Source organism: Dermacentor variabilis, chromosome 11, assembly GCF_050947875.1.
Source record: "Dermacentor variabilis isolate Ectoservices chromosome 11, ASM5094787v1, whole genome shotgun sequence".
NCBI classification, from domain to species: domain Eukaryota; kingdom Metazoa; phylum Arthropoda; class Arachnida; order Ixodida; family Ixodidae; genus Dermacentor; species Dermacentor variabilis.
This window is the reverse complement of record NC_134578.1, coordinates 97334766-97353845: the sequence shown is the minus strand read 5'-3', so window position 1 is coordinate 97353845 and position 19080 is coordinate 97334766. Positions and strand designations below refer to the sequence as shown.

Below are 19080 nucleotides of genomic sequence, written 5' to 3'. Positions count from 1 at the left end.
GCCGACGCTGACTCAGACGGGCACCCACCCGCCGAGCCGCAGAGGAGAGGGCGGACGAGGAAGCGTGACCCCGCGGAGCCGTTGTGTTTGTTTCTTCTCTTGTGGAAACTCCCGTGTCTCTATTGCCGAGTCGGTACTCGGCACTTGACATATGGTTGGGCTGCGGTCGGTTATTTCTGTGTCGCGGACCCGCCGAAAACCAGTACGAAGTCGCAGTTCTTTCGTTATAACGGTTACTTCGCTATGTCTGCGCAGCCTCGTGGCACATGAAAAGGAAATTTTGGGGCAGCGTGTGCACGTCTCAGCCTTGCGCAGTCCGTGCCGTGTGTTGTCCACAGTCCGCATGCGCACTGCAGATTTGCGGGTTGAAGCTCTGTAGCTTGCTGTATGCGATCCGCAGCGCACACGCGGTGTGTTGTACCTGTGTACAAGATATTAGGTCATTCTTGGCTGACAGGTTGACTTGACGGAAAGGCAAAAGGACACACACACACATGTGATTGGCTGGTTGACTCGTCGATTCGTTGAGTGATTGCTTGCTTGCGTGATTGATTGTATGACATTGTTGAATTTGAATATCATATGCTTTCACCCTGTGTGTGCTACGATGCCTTTCTAAGCAGTTAGTTAGCTAAAACTCTTTAACTCCATTAGCAGCTTCCTCAAAATGGTTGATGGATTGCGACGGTTGTATTGTGCTAGTGCCTGAGGCTGAACAGGACCCTTCTAAGCGTCTTCTTGCGAGGCCGTGCAAGGTCTCAAAGATAACAACAACAATAAATCGTGCTCTCGCTGGGTAGCGAAGGTCACACTCGAACGCCGACTGACCATGGAAAATTCTACTTTAGAGAACAGCACATCTTCGCTTGCGTTCTCCACTGAAACGTCCATGCCTCGTTGCCTGACTTCCACGGCTGAAAGCCCGCGGCCATTCATGCTATTTTCTGATAGGTGTTGCTCTGCGTGCAGGCCGCGTTGACTGGAGTTTCCGCCAAGCGCCGTTTGTCGTCTGCTGTGCCTCTTTATCGTCTGCTCCTGTGTTCGTGCGCCGTATACATTCAATCGTGTCGTGCCAACAGGCCCAAGTGCGTACCTATTCGCGGGATGTTTTGGCTGTATCATATCACGGTTTCTTTATTGTTTCTGAGACTGCTCTGGAACAGAGGGTCATGCACTCAACTCGTATCAGTCCTTATCGGCTGAGTCAGCGGCGGCACTCACAGCAAATAGAGAAACCGAAACGGAAAGTTTTGGCGCGGACTAGGTCGTCCACTTAGACCGTCTTCCGTGCCTGTATCACGTGTCCAAATGGCGTAACAACCTTGTCCTGTAGGCGCTTGGCTCGGGGATTGGCGAGTTCAGCCCCAACCATTGGCACTCGTGGCCCGGGTCAACCTCTCTTGTTTAGCTGGTGATTATAGGTGCGAAAAAAAAAAGGAAGACGTGAGGCTGGGATCGTCACAGGCATAGATATGTACATTTAGAAGATAAAGCAGAGATAGGCCCAATTCTATATTATGGAATGATAGCACGTGCTCCCACAGGCTAGATAGATGTCGCCTCCCCGACTCAAATGGATGTCATTAGAAATAAATCCATCACCGCGACCTCAACATCACTATAACCATAACTAGTCGCCTATAGTAAAGGTGCTCGCGGCTAATGAAGTGTTCCGTTGTCATCTAGCACGATATGTCCTCTTTTCCCACTTTGTTCGTCATAATTGTTCACAGCCGGAGCACACTTTCTGTGATCAGGAGTGATCCCTGTAGAAACTCGGTACGAAGGGCTACGCGTCGAAGCAGTCCTTTCCCAATAGCCAAACTCTTCTACTGCAGCGCTCGATGAAACTTGTACAGTTCTGGTCCCACCCGATCCCCCCCCCCCCTCCCAAGTTCTTCCAGGGGACCGTATCTTTCAATGCCGCTTTCACTGCTTTCTGAAGCAGGCCCATCGCCCATCAGGGTTACCTTCGCGTCGTCTCGTTCCGAATGCTTTATTAAGGTGCCCGTAGCAGAATGGCCTCCGAAATCGGGCTCCGCGTCGCCGGATTTTGGAGGCCATGGTTTACCGTAGAGGTTCCTACAAAAAAATTACTAGCGAGAATTAGGGGCCATGGTGTCAACGGGATCTACAAGCATGGCGGTCGGTTCAGACAGCGTGGGAATGATGGTTACTGCACGGATTTGCCTAAACTTTGCCCTTGTTGCTTCAAACGAGCCTGAGTCTTTGCCGATTGAGTATGTTAAACAATTTGTGGCGTTGTGAAGGCAACAGTTGACAACGATTACGCTCGTGCGTATGAGCCGATTGCCTTCATGCGTTTAGCAAGATACTGTTTTTTTGGAAAGTAACTCAAGCAAAATGTCTCAAGCCACAAACACAAAGATTCAGAAAAATCCATGTAATACCCATTGTTTCCGTGGTAGCAGAATGATCGCAACCCCGGTGCTGCGTCTAGCAATTTGAGTAAGAAACTGTATGCGTCACCTCGCTGAGGCGTTTCACTCGACATTACTTCGCACACAGGTGAAAGCATCGAGGCAACGGAAGAACAAGTACGTCGCAATTTCGTAACAAAAGTGAAGCCAATAAAATGCTGCCCTACACGTGATCACGTCGCGGTAAACTTTAGTGCCTTCCACCGCCGCGCACAGCACGGGCTCGTCCTGCAAGACAACGGGTGTGCCAACAAAGTGCGGCTGCCGCACTCGCATGGTGCAACTAAGGCGATAAATGCACGCGTGGTAGTAAACGACCGAAGTCGCACGAGCCTATCCGGATACAGTGCACGCATGGATGGATGGATGTTATGAGCTTCCCCTTTGGAACGGGGCGGCGGGTTGCGCCGCCAAGCTCTTGTTATTATATTGCCCAATGTGCTACGCAGAGCAGTCGGCAAAGCGCTCCCGGACTACTGCACGTTGATTGTGACTTGACGGGAGCCAACCACACTGGGCCGGCACAATGGCACTTGGATAGCACAAGGCCTGTGCACTGTCTTTTATGACGTCATGCTGGTAGGCCCGAAATTTGCATTTCCAAACCCGGCGGGATGAAACTTGGTGACGTCAAAATCACCGCGGACGGGAGCGACCCCATCAGATTCTGTGACAGTCGGTCCTAGTAGCGTCACGTCACGGATTGCACAGATCTTGCGCTATCTAGAAGGCGTCGGCCGATACCGCCAAGAGCAGGATCACGTGTTGGGCCGACTTTTTGAGAGAGAGAGAGAGAGAGAGAGAGAGAGAGAGAGAGAGAGAGAGAAGGCGAAGAAGATTGGCTTCACGGAGTTGGCCCGCGAAAGCCAGTATGCCGTGACGTGCTGCTTCCCCCTAGATTATCTCCTTCCTCCATAGTCTTAAGCGGCAAGCCCGAAGATTAGACAAATCAATGTGTACTGTTCACAATTTCCGTGGTAGCTAAGCGATGGCAGCGCCTGTGTTCGCTCTATCCATTTTTCGTATAAAAAGGACTACGCTTGAAACCGCCAAGCCGTTACCCTCGACTCCGGTCGGGGTCAAACTCGGAGGCTCCGGGGAAAGCCGCGCAGACGTCTTCGGTGAAGTATACAGGGAGCAGCGGCTGCAAGGTGGAGAGGGCTGCACCACAAACACTTCCCGGCCATCGCAAAGCATGAGTCACCCTGCCCGATAAAGCAGTACATTTTGCTGGGCTTCGTCACCGTGTTTGCGACGAGATAAGTGCGCATGCGCCGATGCGTCTTCGCCCCCGACCCGCCGACCGCCCGTATCGATGGTCGCTGCTCGCTCCGTAGTTCGTGTTTCATCGTAAGTCGATAGCTGCAAACAGTCGCATCACTGGAAACTGTTCGTGGCTTCGCTCGCGGTAAAGAAAAAAAGAAAAGACAGGATTAGCAGAGAGGGAAAGAACAAACAAATTTTTTTTAAGGTTGCGTGATCAGATCGAAAGTGACAAACCAACCGAGGCGGAAAGCACGTCAGAACGCGGCTATTCTTCTGAGACCGCTTGCGCGCAAAGGAGCGGTCGGCGGATCATTTGAGCAGCGCCTCTCAAGATGGCAGAATCTTTAAGGTGAGCTTTTATTCCGGCAGTAGAAATCTCTGGGAAATGGAATCGACCCGGCTTCCTTTAGCCTGATCGGGTCGTATTACGCGCAGTGCTAGTTCAACCTCTGTGTGCCAGATCGGTGCGGTTGTTGCAAGAAGCGCGTTCAAGGAACCGAGGACGACGCTTTAGAAGTGAGAAGCGACGTTCCAAAGCGCTATCGCTACAGCGGTCATCTGTAAAATTCGATATTTCCTTTGAGCGGAGCCTACGTCATGCTATAGCAGACGCCGCAGAACCTGAAGACGGGCACGATGTGTGTCTGTGGGGGACATGTTCCTCGAGTGGGTTGGGCGTACTGCGCCCCGAAAGTTCTTCCGAGACGCGTGCCACCTCAAGAACCAATTGTCGTTTGTTTTCTCGATTTATTTATTTATTTATTTATTTATTTATTTATTTATTTATTTATTTATTTATTTATTTATTTATTTTTGTACGGTGTGAGCAATTTGTGTTGGCGATGCAGCCGTCGGTCGCTAGAACCCCTGCTTAGCGGAGCATTGCTTGCAGCTGCGTTGAACCGTAGCGCCTAGAATTCTCACCGCACTTTTTTTTCTTGGCCTGTGTTTCCCCGTCTTAAACAGTGGTTTAGGCGGTGGCATGCCTTCATGGCTGTTCGCTTTTTCGTGTCGCAGAATCGTGCACCCCCAAACTGCAAATCGTAGTTCAGCGCAGTGCCGCATGAGCTTGCTATACAGGCGTTTATGTTCCGGCATGGGTCTCAGTGCTGCGGTTTCTGGCGGTGAAAAAGAACTGTGCGGGCAAGTGAGGCCACAACCTGCAGACATGTGTTGAATGCAGAGAGGGCGACGTATACCTGCAAGGATGGTGCAATCGCCTCGACAGTTGAACGTCGTCATCAGCTAGCCACGAGGGAAGAAGCGCAGCAGACGTGGCCGAAACGGGCAGAAATGTTGGCAGACGATTGGAATCGCTGGAGCTACGTTGTAACATATTTTTTTTTTATGCGAAGCATTTCTTGGCGAACATTTGCTACTTTGACAGTATCTATCTAGCCGCCTACGTCTTCGTGCTCTCGTGGTCGTTTCGTTAACTTGGGATGTACCAAAATTGGCATAGTACGAAAAAAAGTGCATGACGAACATAAATGATTCGCTCATGACATGACATGCGTGTCATGTGGGTCATGAAACAGCCGCCTACGTCTTGGTACTCTCGTGGTCGTTTCACATAACATCGATTCCCCTAGGGCGTGGGATCTGCCTGTTTTTTTTTTTTTTTTCAGTGCATGCAGTTGTCTGCTCAATGCCCCGAAGGAAGTCATTGCGTGACTACCTGTCCAATATCAGCTTCATTCAATTCGCCTTCGGGACATTTAATCCGACAATATTATTATTATTACCAAGCATTTGTTTGAATTTCGCGCTGGAAACCCTGCGCCGGTAGATCGGCGACGTCATGGACTTCGAAGTAATTTATTCCTATTTGGGCCGTTTCTGCCACAGCGAAAGGTGTCGAGATTTGCTAAGTTCAGTTTTTGGATCATTCGCAATCGATGTTGTGAATCTTCAACGCTTGCGAGTTAACTAGAGGCCTGAGTAAACGTTCTCAAAATCAGTGACGTCACTATGAGCTGGTGCGGGAAATTCAAGGTGTCTTTTCGGTCGTTTCGCCTCTTTCTATTTAGACCATCTTCTCACGGTATTGGTGGCTGTTTTGTTATTTTAATAGGGTAATTTACTAATTAAGCTAAACCTATCTTTCTCCATAGTTCCACTGCAAATGTAGATAACGGTGAACTGTTCAAGATGCTCACTAGGACGATTTCCTGCTGTGCATGGTTTAAAACAAACGTTCGATCGGTTTCCGTCCTGCAGTTTCCGTGCTTATCGGTAGTGGGCCAGGGGAAAATGAAGTCGAAGAAGGAACACTATCATTAGGCTGGCGCTTCTTTGAGTTACGCTTGCGTGACTTGAGGTGAAATTAGCCGGCTGCGCATACTGTTCAAGAAAGTTGCGATGACTGTTTTAAAACGAAACTTTCTTTGCCTAAATTCCCGGGGGTTTGGTGTGTCGTCGGCTGTCCTTCCGAATTGGAGCTGTCGCTCAACAGCAACAACAAAAACAAAAATGGGATTGCCCTGAAGGGGGTTTCAAACGTACGCGGTAACGTGGGTGTCCGATTCTTAACCGTGTATGGGATCTGCATAAGGTTTATGGGACTTTTTTTTTTTACTTAGTGCGATCCACGTCAAAGCCGTATTAAAAATGAACATATGCCCCATATCAAATTTCGATTATCACGAAGTCGTACGGGAGCATTTATACAAGACCTCATAAAATGTGTGATCATGGACATATCACATGTCCAATTTTTTTGCCCCTTACTGAGGTTCCCTTCATTGAAAAAAAGCACCATTACAGCGGTTTTCGGAATCTTACTTGCCATCTTTTCCTTCCATTTTGCTTTGCCTTCTACGTTACATCTCAAGATCCCGAAGAGTTAGACTGGCATTGTGCCCATTCGGTGGCAGTTGCCAACCTGCTCGTTTTTTGTCCATTTTATCTGCTTCTACGTGTCGCCAAACGTAGCAACAAGAACGAAAGCTGTTTTGTTCGTTGCTAGAAAGCGTTTCGGCCATCGTGTAGGCAATCGTGGATTTATCAAGTGCAAGTTGTGCAATGCATGTTAGGAACCGCACAGCCACTTCTTTTTTTTTTTTTCTTGCGACAAGTGGCTGCACGCCGTCTTCACTATATTTTTTCTGCAGCACATTATGCAGTGAACGTATCGGTCACGAAAGCTTATCTGCCTCTGTTTTAGCCATAGTCTCCGCCCACGTCTGTCTTTTTTTGTCATGTCCTGTTCTTTTTCTATGGCCGTGACACTCCCCTGCTTCTTGCGTACTATTTCTGCTATGTACTCGCGTGGTTGCGCTGTACACGGACGATACAGTATTTGCATGTATAGCGATGCAGACGTGCAGTATTTGTGAAAAGCAGGCGGGCTACGTTCTGTGTGACCGCCAGGCTGAGCACAGGTTGTTATGGCTGCTCACCAAGCCCAACTGCAAACTTAAGTTGTTCACCAGACGTGTTTATAGACTCTAAAACGCGGTGTAGGGATCATTTTACCGAGATCTTTCAAATAGTTTTTTTTATTGAATCAGATTGAACAAATGGAATGGGAGGCCTGTTACGATTCCGCCAGGAGGCAAGCATCACTGCCAACAAACTCTCTCTCCTTCTGCCTCGAGTGGCGCCCCCAAGTAGCATTTCTTCCTCGCCTTCTCCCATACCGTAGTCGAAGGACGGTGTCGTGTTCACGTGACGACACCCCCCCCCCCCCCCGTTCTTTCTTTTTTTTTTTGTCCGTTCCGCATTTCCGGTGTCTGCGAAGGGCTTTCCGTATTGGCAGATTTACCGACGTGCCACGGTGAATGACGTAGCTACAGGACTGCCTTTTACGCCACGGCGGTGCCTGTTAAAGACTCTCTGGCTGGGAACACCGGTTACTCGAGGAGGAGGACCCGCGGCGAGTGGTTTGAGCTTTCAGCTAGTTTCGCGAGAGGCGCGGCAGCGTTGTAATGCTATCGAGACACCATCTGCCAGCGCGTGAAGTGTCCGCGGCGCCTGTATGCTTATAATGGCCAAGCCTGCCGAGGGGCCCTCTGTATAAGGGGTCGTCGAGCCCCTACGAGAGTGAGAACTCTCGTACTCGGCGTTCTGTGAGGTATCGACTGTGATAACCGCCACTGGGACCGCACCACACGACTGATCTACATAAATATGGTGAAGGCGCTGGAGTAGCCTGTCTGCGTTTTCGTGTAGCGCACACGAGGTCATGGGCAATCACCGCGATATCTACGACTTGCCAGTCTGTTAGTTTTCTTGATGGGTGTTATAACTTCTGTCATTGCGCAGTGTTTATCGGTCTCTTTATTTAGTGATCTCGCCAGTTAAGTCTACGAAAGGCTAATCCTGCACTTACGCACGCGCGTTCACGTTGTCGCGACGTTGGAACCCACGAAGTGTCTGCGGAAACTCCAAACACGGCACCTCTCGACAGGAGATGCGGACTGTATACACAGACACGGGCAGGACGAGACACTGCAGCGAAGACTTTCAGGAAAAGGACTTATTCGAAACAAACGCGAACGAAAACATACACTCGATGTGGCTGTACGAAGTGTGCACAGGTCAGTCGCAGACAAAGAAAAAGGCATGTCAGTCTGAAGTCTGCACGGAGCCGGAACCGCCAACCCTTCTGTTGATGACGCAACAAACGGGGAGCGGCATTGCCGCGCGCACCTCGCAGCTGCCAATCATTTCCGCCTCCATTATTTCATGTGATAGAATGTATATATATTTTTTCTAATACACACAAAGGCTGCTTCATCATGAAGTTGGTGACGGCCGCATTGCACTGCTAGAAAGACCCGTACTTCGCCCGACTTTATTTTTTCGTGTTTGTGGTAGGCTTTGCAAAGCGCTCATTTCTACATCTTGTAACACTTTGACCTGCGTGTGCTGTTGGTCGCATCTCGAAAGGCTCAGTCAGCATGCCTCTGTACGTCTAGATTCAACCGCAAAACTTAACGGACCGCTGGATTTGGGAAAACGTCGTATTTGCGAAGAGTTTGTGACGGCAGTCAGTACAAACTGTGCAGCAGTCACGAGTGCGGGGGCAAGATAATGGCCGCCGCGATATTTCAATCGGTATAGAGGCAGTGCGGAAGATGTGGCTTCGATCCCCGCCTGGAGCAAGTTATCTTTTCGTCCACTCTCAGTTCTTTTAGAGCGCAGCTGCTAGGCGCCCGTTCCTGCGGCCAGCGTCGGCGTAGCCGATGCGAACGAGCTAATGTGCAAGAGCGAACGCGGGAGATGAAAGACGCGAGGAGGAAAGCGGAGGAGGAGGATGCCGCTGTACCGTGAGGCGGAAAGCAGAGGAGGGTATGGCGAAAGCGTGAGAAGAAAAGCGAAGTGCGGCGACGATGGCTACGAGATGGCGCCAGGGTATAGCACGCGTCGTCTGGGAGGTCCGTCTGCAGCGGCTTCTGTGAATCGCGCCCAGGCGTAACCCACGCGCTGCCTCTCGCGGTCTGTTGATTAGCGAGGCAGTCTCCCTACTCTTCGCTCCCTTTGCAACTTACCACACGAGACATATTCCGCGCCAGCCAATATATATCGCGAATTCAAAACACGTACAGAGCCGCGCTCAAATTTCTCATTATGTGGTATCGTAATCGTCGGTGAATTTTTTTACCTAGTTATTTCTACGTTTCAATTAAACAACATTTTTATGCTTTATGTTTATCTGTTACCTTGTAGGGTTGTGACTAAAAAAATCTAACCTCTCGGATCTTCTCATGTTTCTCGCTTGTGCGACATTAAGTTTACACTTACTGTAGTACGCTGAAATTTTTAATTGATTATTGTATTTTTGTCTCGCTGTACGTTACTGAATAAAGTTGTTCCAAATGGTTATGTCCTGTTAGATACGGGACCGTTTCCTGAGCCTACTTCGAGTTCCCCAAACCACATCGAATCGCACCACGGCTAATTAAGAAGCGGAGAGGCGCGGATACCACATTCCTGAGGCGCGGCACGTGCAAACTACCTGGCGGCCCCCACTTCGTGTGCCGCCAGTGGAGCTATTGACTGCTTGACTCTTCCCGAAAGTGAAGCCAGAGCCTGGCACTGTTGCGGGTAAAGCGGGTCCCGAAGCAAAACGGCTGTAATGCGCCGTGAAAACCTGGCGGCGTCGCCCCCATCCATCTATTGTGACGGCGCATTGCAAGTCGGCAAGGCAAGACCGCTGGGGGACCAAGCAGCGACTCTCTTCGCCGGGTGTGACTCCATCGCACGGCGCCTACCATTGGCCGAAAATGACGACACCCGAGCGGGCTCGCCGAGTGGCCGAAACTGGCGTCACCTGAGCGGGCTCTCCCATTGGCCGAACCTGACGTGTCTTCGAGACACCGATGGGCTTAAAAGACGCAGACCGGGAGCAGCAAGAAGATTCCTAGAGCATTCCTAGAGTATTCCTTGAATCATCTCTTTTGAACTTCTTGCGACGGGCCGCAGCGTCCGAGTTGCTGCCGGCCCGTAATGACTCTACGACTGTTAATTGACTCTCACTGTAAATAATGTAAATAAACCTCCCAAGTTTTCATCCCGAAGACCTCCTCAACTCTTACAGTGCACGTTGTCAATATATCCCTGTGAGTCATCCTAATTTGCAATTACGGACCCACTACTAGCCTCCGGCTACGTGTCCAGATGCGAATATTGGGCTTCTTTTCCGAGACTGCGAAAATGTTCGGCTTCTTTTGTCAGATCTCGCGCTCCGTAAACTTTTATGGTTGACTGATCGTGTAAACTTCCCAGCTCTTCCTTGGGCGCACAGACCGCGCAGGCTATCTTCTCACTCCCTTATCTTCTCGCCGACCGAGTCGCCGGCTGCAATATCGGTACCGCTTGTCATCGGCGTCTGTTGAGACGGCGCCGGCCAGACGGCCAACGCTTATCGCTATTGCCTCAGCTGTCCGTTGGGAAGGATGGGGGAGGGAAGCGGGGGGAGTGAATCCACTTATCGACACGACTTCCGGTGGCATGGGACCGCCGCGATTGTTGCAAAACAAAGGGAAAGGCCTCGTCCTTCACTCCGCACCCTCGTTCACTGACTGCCCATGTGCATAACTGATATAATACAACCCTATTTTCTACAGAAGCGAGAGATCATTTGGTGCAGCGGGTACGAAGGACCGTGACCCGAATGTGAGCCGGACGTGCACTTTCCTTAAGCGTGCACGTGACAGCAACGTCGGTTGTTCCCCTCGACTTTCCATCTGTGTTGTGCACGTGATTGCGTGTGCCGTGAAAGTGTGGCCGGCTTTTTTCTTTTTTTTTTCTCTCTCGGGGCCCTGGAGCTGAAATAAATGCGATATAAAGACTATACCGTGTCATTATCATCGGCTATTGCTATTTCACGAGATGAAATGTCCAACGATGATATCACCATGCAAGCTGTAGGCCGTTCCTAAACCTTGAACTGCTGGTCGTGTTTTTTTATAGATTTGGGTTTCTCTCTTCGTAGGCACCCTTTGCGAGATGCTTGAACCGGCCTGCTCAGTTTGCCTTGAAGCCCGCTGAACTTCTCTTTTCCCTCCCTATGCCTTTCTATCCCGCATTTGGGTTGCATGGCCATAGGAACTCTTGCAAGACAATGTGCAGCACGCGCATTAGTACACTTCGTTTAAAGAATGGCGCATATGTAAATGTTGCTAAAATTTAACACTCTAAACTTTGATAACGACGCCGTATTTGTCGAGGTCATTATTTTTTTCCTCAAGGTTTTCGTGTACGAGATGAATGCATACGGAAGCTTTCCGGAATTTTTTTTTAATCGTCTGTGGCAGATTGCATAATTATTGTCCTTCATTTGAATTGTTCAAGGAGGCGGACATTACTAGCCCGATAAATCGAAACACCTATTCAACTAATAAACACAAATTCACTATTGAACTTCTTAATTGCGCTACGGTACATATTCCAATGAATGAATGCCTTTGAGTTTGCAAGACCTATGGTAGCCTTTGAGGTTGCAAGATCTGTACACTTGAAATGAATCCCCTTAATGACACCAGTTTCTAGATATTTCCCAAAGTGTGCGACGACATACATAAGCGCTCCAGTTACTTTTGTGCCTAAATGCGAAAAATAGCGTTTTCTTAATGTAAAAGAACAGTGTATTTTTACGGCGAGTTTGATGGCGGTTATCTCCGAACTGATGTCATTCTGTAAATTCATTCCGAGTGGATACGTCTGGACATCTCACCGGCTACAACTCGTAAAATCAATATGTGCCGTGCAATAATTTAGAAGGTAATTAGGTTTTTTAAAATTTATTTGGATGTGTCCATATTTTCTTGTTTAAGTAATATCTGCATCTTTGTACGATCCAGCGTAGGAAATGTTGCTATATGCAACAGGCGAGTTTTGAAAACTCCGGAAAACTTAAAAGTGATGACCCCGTAGACGTGTTTCCCGTATTCGCTCGTGTTATCGTGCTGATGTCGTTAGTCTGTGTGTTCCTGTACGATGTGTGTTCCACCGACGAGGGCTGCCGTGTGTACATCACCATGAACATACAAACGCTTGTGAACTGCTCGGAAGCAAATGTTTTGTTGTGTGTATGTGAACTTTAGATCTGCTGTCATTGTAGTCATTGCTCTCTTATTTCTCCGACGCATATTTTTTAGCGCCTCTGTATTACGAGAAAAGAAGCCGGCGCTGTTTAACACGGAATCGCACGTCCTTGCTTACAAGTTATGGTGGAACTGTTCGCAAGCCGTAATTTTCTCGAAAACGCGCTTTCGGTATTGAAAAACAAAAATTCGCACGGCAGAGGTAATCATATATTTGAGGGAAGCTGTTAGCGTCACTAAAGCAGTGATAGTGTTACCTTTAGTCAGCAGAAGTACGATGTAGCACTTATTTCTGCAAACACCGTGTTTACGTCCTCTCGCACAATTTCTAAGAAGTGCCACGTAATACGCCGAGTGCCCGCCGCGGTGGCTGTGGGGTTCGGCAGTGTAAAAGCTGGGGTCTGGCATGTCAAAAGTGGTAGCTGGCCCATGCTGTCGTCCGACTCAACCACGCTAAGGACGTTGTTGAAGGGAGGAACGTGTTCTCATCGATAACGAGGAGTACGGGATTTATTTACAGTATCTACATGAGGAGTGGAGAATTTTACATCTCATCAGTCTAGCATGGCTGAAGTGAAGCACGCACCGAGGGGCCGAACAATTTCTGCTTAAACCCCCTCTGTCCTCCCTAGATCCCTAGGCCAGGGAAACTGCCGTCCAACCTTCGTCCAATCGGAGCGTCGAAGAACCCGCGTTGAGGGCGAGGGTTCACACAATAGAGACTTTCAGCGCGTTCGCTATTCCAGCAAACGGTCGTAGTTTGGGCGGATTGCCGGATGGGCGTGGGCGTGGGCGTGAACGTGAGCGGCCCGAGCGGTGGAGCCGCCTCGTGGCATAGAGCTCAACCAGACAAACACAAAGCTAAAATTGCAGTAACCTGCTGTATTCGGCTTCGCTGCTGGTGCAAATTTTCGGCAGCGGCGTAATTGTGAACACGACCACGCTGCCGTCGAAAATTTACACCAGTAGCCAAGCAGAATTGGCTCTGTGTTCGTGTGGTTGATCCTTGCACCACCAGCCGGCGCCACCAATCTGGCCGCTCACGTTCACGTCCCCGCTCATCCGGAAAAACCGCCCGCACTTGCCGGAATGCCGGACGCACTAAAATTCTCTAATTACTTCCGCGCCTTTGTTCACTGAACACACAGAAAGGAGGGGGCTTCGTTGAAGGTGACTGTCGCGCTTGACTCAAGCTGGCGCGTCTTGGCTCCTGGGATGATCCCGCTGTTAGCTGTAGCGCTGTAAAACGGCCGTGTCGGTTACCGGAGTCCGTGAGAGAATAGAGAATGTTAGTGCGTTCGGTAATCCGGCAAGCGCGGGTGGTTTGCCGGTTTAGTGGGGGCGTAGACGTGAGCGGCCAGATTGGTGGCGCCAGCTGGTGGTGCGAAGCTCAACCACACAAACACAAAGCCAATTACTATTGGGGGCAAGCTCCACCACTGGAAAAGCTGGCGCCACCATCGGCGTGACGTGGCAGGAGGGATCACGTGGACACAGCGGCCGCGTCGGTTGCTTCAGAAGCGCCGAAGGGAGCTGAAAACGAAAGCTTTAAGTCCCACCTGCGCTGCGGTTCTGATTAAGTGGTAAGGCTTTACCGCATTGCGTGTCTGCTTGACAACATTTGAAATTACTGTAATAGGTAGTGGCTGCCTTTGGAAGCGTGCAGCATGGTAGGCTATGCTCGGTGCCGCAGTGCCGGACGTACGCAACGGAGCCCGGTGTCAGCCTTATTCACAAGTATACAGCCGCAGGACAAGGAGCTGCGTGCAGCTTGGCTCGCGAAACATAGAACCGGCATACAGCCATCGGCTACAACTCGGGTATGCAGCAAGCACAGACACGAGCAAGATTTCTGCTACGGCGCCGGGACAGCGATATTCGGTGAGTAGCAGAAAACGCGCACTGAGACGCTCGCCCGTGCCCGCTGCCCGGCTAAAGTCATGACGGTTAGGTCTATGAACTTGTTGATGCTTGATACTGGCAAGTTCACTGGAACGGAAAGGGAGCGGTCAGACGCACATTAAAAGAAGGCATGATATATGGTTATGTTTGTGTTATGAATTATTGCACTGGATTACGAAAAAGAAGCAGACGGAAATCACACGCCGAGAAGACCGATAAGCATACAGTGTGACGCAACTTGAGAAATAATATTGAGATGACCAAGAATTTATAAGACAGAAAAAGATTGAATGGTCGCGACGGCACATCACAGTCGCCGTATGCGTCGAAGTGTCTATAACGAAATTATTTTTGAACAGTTCTGATAGCGTCGATGCAACAATGGTTGCTATTGTACTGTCAAATGCTCATATGCTGCGGCCTAAAGCTCACGGCACGGTGCGAAAACGCGCTCACAGCGAAAGCGAAACATTGTGCGCAGATGCATTGTGCGCCGAATGCAGACGCGCATTCGGTCGCTGCGAAACCGTGCGATCGCTGCATTGAGGCTTCATTCTCCAATTCATGCTCCATTTGGTTATACAGACAGCCCACTATAAGAACATATTTCGCATAGTGTACTCTCAGCGTTTGCCTTCCTTTCACGCAAAAAGCCGGTTCGGAAGACTCCGTCGCGGCGACCGCGCGCAGTGGCTTATACTGAACGTATTCGGTAAAGAGATAGCGTCTGTAAACGATTCTGTGCTTTCATTTCGCCCAAGAATATTATATCGACAGTCAAAAACTTCCCTCGATTTGAGAGTACTTGCATGAATGTCCAGGAGGGCTACCGCGTGGTGTTTTTATTGAGCGCCGTAAGCAAAACCTATGAGGAGCGCGCCGCGTGGTCCCTCATACTACGCAAGGGAGGTGCTTCCGACAGATGGCGACTCCGTAAGTCCTCGCCCCCAATATTCTGCTTAGCTGCTGGTGCAAATTTTCGACAGCGGCGTCATCGTGTTCGCCATTTCGCCACTGCCGAAAATATGCGCCAGCAGCGAATCAAGATATAGTGGGTTACTGCAATTTTAGCTCTGTGTTTGTCTGGTGGAACTCTACGTCACCATGTGGCTGCACCGCTCCGGCCGCTCACGTTTACGCTACCGCCCATCCGGCAATCCGCCCAAACCGTCCCCGTTTGCCGGAATAAAGGGTAAAAGTCTCTAAAGCCTTAGAACACCCTTTTCCAGGAGTTTTCTTGCTCCCATTGGCCCGTGACGGCGACAATGAGCCAACAAACACTCGATCCGTCAAACGTGTCTGGCTTTGCTGTCGCCGCAGTTCTGTCCGAGGGGAACGCATTGTTAGCATCACGAGGCGATTCGTCGCAGTGGTGCAGAAGAGGCAGGGGCAGGTCACTGACCCCGCATGCCGATCGTAACAGCAACTGGCCAGGAGTTCGAGTGTTCGATTGCCGCCGGCGTAGCGGCCGCATTTTCCATGGGGGCGAGATCTGAAAATGCCCGCGTACTCAGATTTAGCTGCACGTTGAAGAACCCCAAGGGGACAGAATTACGTTTGTATTTTCTTTTTCTATTCATCAAACGCACTTCGTATTTCTTTGTTTGGAAACGAAAAAAAAATATTCCATTCTATATTCGGAAATTTTCTTTTCAAATACGCATATTAGATTCCACGCGGAAGCGTTTATTATTCGAACTGCCCTGCAGTTAAATGGATGCTTCTTTTGTGTGCAGATTGGGTGTGCGCTCTATGTGCACGAATTTTACGGCTCCGCACCTGGACACCTTCTTCGACAGACATCAAAAAAAAAAAAAAAAGAGGAAGAAATCTCACTTTTCGAAACGACTTTTCCGCGCCTCCCGCTGCGCTGCCATGTCTTGGTTTCTGGCCTGTTCGAGATCACTTCCCGGTCGTTCAGGCAACGAAACGTAACGAAGCGTTAGTCATTTTGCGAATTATTCACAATAACCTTCGCGTCGTCTTCATCGTTTTTTTTTTTCAGTGCGGTTCCTCAAACTGCGAATGCAAACGCCTGTTGTTTTATTCGGCACGATAAAGAAAATAAAGAACAGATGGATCAGATAGCCTGCGAACAGATGGATCAATACCGCCTTTTAGCAACGGCTAATTCCTGTTGGTTTCTTGCGCGGCAACGCATCGAAGTGTAATAAAAACCATTTACAACCCCTTGGAGAACACGTCGCGCAATCAAGGAACATGTTATTATTATCCAGTTTCCAGGCAGTTTACCGCCATCCTTATTCCGCTGGCAGTGGTCGACCTTCTAGCGCTTGCACTTCACCCTCACTACCGCCCCCTTGTTTGCCGACGTATTCACGCAATCCTTCTTTTGCGAGCTCCTCTACGGAAACCTGAATTATGCCGAGCCACCTTATTATGTCGCTGGATCGGATTCCGAAGAAATGTCACAAGGGAGCACCGGCCATTGTTCGTTCCTGCTTGTCACGGCGAACATTCTGCTTCGTGTAGGACTCAAATTCTGTGTGAATACCTACTTCGCGGGTCTTGATATCTTTCGTCAGTAGCTTTCATCGTTCTCTTCGCAGCTTCGTGTTGTCGTGCGCAAGTGTTTATTTTTTTTTTCTCGGCATACGCGCGTACGTGCTCTTTCGCCCTTTGATCTAGTACATTGTCAGCTTGCCTGGCGATATGTCTTGCGTTGCACCGGCTTTTCTTCTTTCTCTTGTATATTCAATGTTCTTGGGGCATTGCACTTACATTTATTTTCGATGGATTGCTTCCCCCGTTCTTCACTTTCCCTTGCGTTTGTATGTTTAGCTGTAGTTTTCTTTTTTTATATTGCACTTGCCCACTAATCTTCTGTTCGTTTTCTGTTTACCTTGCCTTTGTCAATAGATAAGAGCTTTAGTAACTTTCCGTGTACTTTGTTCTGTGCCAATATTATGTCCAAATAACTTTTGCTGTGCATGCGTCTTTTTCATTTTTTTTTGTTATCTTCCGTCCCATTGCCTTTGTACCGTTTCTTTTTTAATTTCTGCATATTCTTTCCGTTTGATTACATCTGCATGAGTATTGAAACCTCATGGTGTTTCCCGGGCAAATAATCTAAAGGCAGGATTAATTAATTTTAATTCACTCGCACGCATTGTTCGTGTTTTTCTCACTCTTTCTGTTGTTAATTCGCCTTGGTTTTTTGTTGATTGTAAGCGGTTCCTTTTCATAAGCGCGGTTTTCCACTGAATGTTTTATTTTCTGTATTCGTATTTTTATTTTCTTTACCCGTGCGCCAGCTCTCAGACCTTATGATTTTTCCCGGGCATGTTAAATAAGTTATTGATTATGATGTTGTTCAAGAAGATGTTATTGTTCCGAATCGGCATGGATTTATTTCTGGCCACTTCAACGACCACCAAGCTTGTCAGCTTCATGACGTAGGTTTCCACGCCCGTCACGCGAACGGTGAAAGTTGGTGTTGCGTATACTGCGACCTCGGCAAAGCCTTTGGCGTAGTCTATCATCCCCTACTGCTCGAGAAGCTTGCGCACGAGCTTGTTGAAGCTGATATTGTAGCTCTACTTATACACTGCTATCCCCCGATAGGCCCTCTGCTTCATGGTCAATCACGAACGGTCATGGTCCACCTTTTGTTTTCCCGGTATCTAATAGTGCTGCCTCAAAGGTTCTGTCTTAGGACCGCTTGTTTTCTTAATTTTCCCCAGTGACGTTTACTTAGCAATTCGGAAGTCTGTAGTTTCTTCTTTACGCCGACATCACGATATTCAAGGAGATACTATGTACATATATATATATATATATATATATATATATATATATATAGTGCCCTCCTGCTATGGTCTCAGTAGAGACTGGCAGTATTGTAAATAAATAAATAAATAAAATACTAAGTATCGAACACTGTCGCGCCCGGCGGTCCGGCCTAACCCCATTCTCCGAAAAGCGGTTGTTAAACTCTAGGTTCATCGAAAACCAGAATTCTGTCGCATTCACGTAAAAGCCATAATATCGTCTTCCCTTGTTCCATTGATAATGCCCTGTTGAAGTAAGCCACATCGGTGTGTTTATTTATAGTGCGTTAAGCTTCACCGTCCCTTGATAAACTCTTTCCCCTAAGGCGTTAAAGGGACACTAAAGGTTACCAGAAAGTCAAGTTAAAGTGATAAAGCAATGCTCTAGAACGTCTAAGGCGTCAATATAGTCGCGAACAGAGCTTTAGTAACCGAGAAATTGAGGTAAATGCACGACACGATTTGAGACCCCCCAGCGACATTCCGGTACTAGCCCGATGACGAAAGCACTCCTCATCATAATTTGTCACTAGTACTCAACTACTCGTATTAAAAAGACCATTTCATTAGATTATAAGACGGAAGAAAATGCTACTTGTCTAGTTCTATTCGATTCTAAGAAAAAAAGAACATTTTGACGTTACCCTTGAGTAGTATGGGTGGTAGAAAGGTTTCGTTTTCGTTCGAGTGCGCGCTCGACTTTGCGCCGCGCGCACTTCGGAGTTTCAGTTGTATCTTTATCGCGTCGTGCTAAGGTGGTCCTGCTGGCTAGCGAAACTTGCATTTGGGACAAGCAGCGAGAATGCCAAGTCCATGTGTTGTCCTGGGATGCGCGAACGGTCCGCGGAACTTGGCCAAGGGCAGTTGCAGTGGCGAATCCAACGTTACTTATCACTGTGTGCCAACGAGTGAACCTCTCCGTTCGAAGTGGTTAAGCGCCGTACCTCTGCCACAGCGCGCTGACAAAGAGCCGAGAAATCACGTAGTGTGCTCGCTGCACTTTCGTCCAGAGGATTATGAGTTCAACGCCGACTTACTGAATTTGCGTGAAGTGCCTTTCAGAGCAGGCCGTCGTCGTAGTAGTACGCAACGACGCCGGCAGCGCAAGCCCTCAACAAACAGCACGTC

At 48.9% G+C, this 19080-nt stretch overlaps 1 protein-coding gene across 2 annotated transcripts in view; it reads left to right on the top strand.

The window, feature by feature from the left end:
- The window catches only part of LOC142563905 (uncharacterized), a 129801-nt gene that overhangs the window by 47419 nt on the left and 63302 nt on the right, over positions 1-19080 (top strand). The window contains exon 1 of one of the 2 annotated variants that reach the window (XM_075674607.1): positions 3919-4056. The exons of the other annotated variant lie outside the window; for it this stretch is intronic. The gene's annotated coding sequence lies outside the window, so the exon portion shown is untranslated. Of the gene's footprint in view, positions 1-3918; positions 4057-19080 lie in introns of those variants that run through there. 2 annotated transcript variants of the gene reach the window in all.